The following is a 2,500-nucleotide window of genomic DNA, read 5'->3' as shown; positions in this document are numbered from 1 at the left end:
TCTCCCATCCAAGTACTAACCAGGCCCTACCCTGCTTAGCTTCCGAGATCAGACGAGATCGGGCGTGCTCAGGGTGGTATGGCCGTAAGCAACAGCAAACCCTATAAACAGGCTCTTTATACATGCTAAAACGCCACGAAGAAATCCAATGTTGAATAGGGACATTGATCATCTGGACTTCTCCACAAATCCAAGCACAAGAAGCCACGAAAAATGAGCTTTTCCACCTAACAAGAATTTTCTGACTACTCATCATCTGATAAAGTTTCTTACTATCTTTGATTACCTACAAGTCCATTTTTATCCAACACCGGCTCAGACACACAGTGATCTAGGGATGGTGTTTCTCAAAGATGGGGATAAAAGGCTTACAGCACCTGGTATTCCCAGGCGGTCTCCCATCCAAGTACTAACCAGGCCCTACCCTGCTTAGCTTCCGAGATCAAACGAGATCGGGCGTGCTCAGGGTGGTATGGCCGTAAGCAACAGCAAACCCTATAAACAGGCTCTTTATACATGCTAAAACGCCACAAACAAATCCAATGTTGAATAGAGACATTGATCATCTGGATTTCTCCACAAATCCAAGCACAAGAAGCCACGAAAAATGAGCTTTTCCACCTAACAAGAATTTTCTGACTACTCATCATCTGATAAAGTTTCTTACTATCTTTGATTACCTACAAGTCCATTTTTATCCAACACCGGCTCAGACACACAGTGATCTAGGGATGGTGTTTCTCAAAGATGGGGATAAAAGGCTTACAGCACCTGGTATTCCCAGGCGGTCTCCCATCCAAGTACTAACCAGGCCCTACCCTGCTTAGCTTCCGAGATCAGACGAGATCGGGCGTGCTCAGGGTGGTATGGCCGTAAGCAACAGCAAACCCTATAAACAGGCTCTTTATACATGCTAAAACGCCACGAAGAAATCCAATGTTGAATAGGGACATTGATCATCTGGATTTCTCCACAAATCCAAGCACAAGAAGCCACGAAAAATGAGCTTTTCCACCTAACAAGAATTTTCTGACTACTCATCATCTGATAAAGTTTCTTACTATCTTTGATTACCTACAAGTCCATTTTTATCCAACACCGGCTCAGACACACAGTGATCTAGGGATGGCGTTTTGCTTCATTCTCAAAGATGGGGATAAAAGGCTTACAGCACCTGGTATTCCCAGGCGGTCTCCCATCCAAGTACTAACCAGGCCCTACCCTGCTTAGCTTCCGAGATCAGACGAGATCGGGCGTGCTCAGGGTGGTATGGCCGTAAGCAACAGCAAACCCTATAAACAGGCTCTTTATACATGCTAAAACGCCACAAACAAATCCAATGTTGAATAGGGACATTGATCATCTGGACTTCTCCACAAATCCAAGCACAAGAAGCCACGAAAAATGAGCTTTTCCACCTAACAAGAATTTTCTGACTACTCATCATCTGATAAAGTTTCTTACTATCTTTGATTACCTACAAGTCCATTTTTATCCAACACCGGCTCAGACACACAGTGATCTAGGGATGGCGTTTTGCTTCATTCTCAAAGATGGGGATAAAAGGCTTACAGCACCTGGTATTCCCAGGCGGTCTCCCATCCAAGTACTAACCAGGCCCTACCCTGCTTAGCTTCCGAGATCAAACGAGATCGGGCGTGCTCAGGGTGGTATGGCCGTAAGCAACAGCAAACCCTATAAACAGGCTCTTTATACATGCTAAAACGCCACAAACAAATCCAATGTTGAATAGAGACATTGATCATCTGGATTTCTCCACAAATCCAAGCACAAGAAGCCACGAAAAATGAGCTTTTCCACCTAACAAGAATTTTCTGACTACTCATCATCTGATAAAGTTTCTTACTATCTTTGATTACCTACAAGTCCATTTTTATCCAACACCGGCTCAGACACACAGTGATCTAGGGATGGTGTTTCTCAAAGATGGGGATAAAAGGCTTACAGCACCTGGTATTCCCAGGCGGTCTCCCATCCAAGTACTAACCAGGCCCTACCCTGCTTAGCTTCCGAGATCAGACGAGATCGGGCGTGCTCAGGGTGGTATGGCCGTAAGCAACAGCAAACCCTATAAACAGGCTCTTTATACATGCTAAAACGCCACGAAGAAATCCAATGTTGAATAGGGACATTGATCATCTGGATTTCTCCACAAATCCAAGCACAAGAAGCCACGAAAAATGAGCTTTTCCACCTAACAAGAATTTTCTGACTACTCATCATCTGATAAAGTTTCTTACTATCTTTGATTACCTACAAGTCCATTTTTATCCAACACCGGCTCAGACACACAGTGATCTAGGGATGGCGTTTTGCTTCATTCTCAAAGATGGGGATAAAAGGCTTACAGCCACCTGGTATTCCCAGGCGGTCTCCCATCCAAGTACCAACCAGGCCCTACCCTGCTTAGCTTCCGAGATCAGACGAGATCGCGCGTGCTCAGGGTGGTATGGCCGTAAGCAACAGCAAACCCTATAAA

General features: G+C 44.9%; 7 non-coding genes across 7 annotated transcripts in view; all 7 read right to left on the bottom strand.

Moving 5' to 3' along the window:
• The window catches only part of LOC121178285, a 119-nt gene extending 29 nt beyond the window's left edge, over window positions 1–90 (bottom strand). The window contains exon 1 of the ribosomal RNA XR_005893522.1: window positions 1–90. This exon is cut by the window's left edge and continues 29 nt beyond it. This is a non-coding gene — a ribosomal RNA (5S ribosomal RNA).
• Window positions 91–365: 275 nt separating this feature from the next.
• LOC121178426 lies at window positions 366–484 on the bottom strand. The gene has a single exon (XR_005893654.1). It is a non-coding gene; the product is annotated as a 5S ribosomal RNA (ribosomal RNA).
• A 275-nt stretch (window positions 485–759) lies between these two features.
• Window positions 760–878, bottom strand: LOC121178272. Its single transcript, XR_005893520.1, has one exon. It is a non-coding gene; the product is annotated as a 5S ribosomal RNA (ribosomal RNA).
• Window positions 879–1,162: 284 nt separating this feature from the next.
• LOC121178261 lies at window positions 1,163–1,281 on the bottom strand. The gene has a single exon (XR_005893519.1). It is a non-coding gene; the product is annotated as a 5S ribosomal RNA (ribosomal RNA).
• Window positions 1,282–1,565: 284 nt separating this feature from the next.
• On the bottom strand, window positions 1,566–1,684 carry LOC121178425. The gene has a single exon (XR_005893653.1). It is a non-coding gene; the product is annotated as a 5S ribosomal RNA (ribosomal RNA).
• Window positions 1,685–1,959: 275 nt separating this feature from the next.
• LOC121178252 lies at window positions 1,960–2,078 on the bottom strand. Its single transcript, XR_005893515.1, has one exon. It is a non-coding gene; the product is annotated as a 5S ribosomal RNA (ribosomal RNA).
• Window positions 2,079–2,362: 284 nt separating this feature from the next.
• Window positions 2,363–2,482, bottom strand: LOC121176199. The gene has a single exon (XR_005892919.1). It is a non-coding gene; the product is annotated as a 5S ribosomal RNA (ribosomal RNA).
• Between the last annotated feature and the right edge of the window lie 18 nt (window positions 2,483–2,500).

This window comes from Toxotes jaculatrix, chromosome 2, assembly GCF_017976425.1.
Source record: "Toxotes jaculatrix isolate fToxJac2 chromosome 2, fToxJac2.pri, whole genome shotgun sequence".
NCBI lineage: Eukaryota > Metazoa > Chordata > Actinopteri > Toxotidae > Toxotes > Toxotes jaculatrix.
The sequence above is the reverse complement of the archived record's forward strand: the minus strand, read 5'-3'. Positions and strand labels throughout refer to the sequence as shown.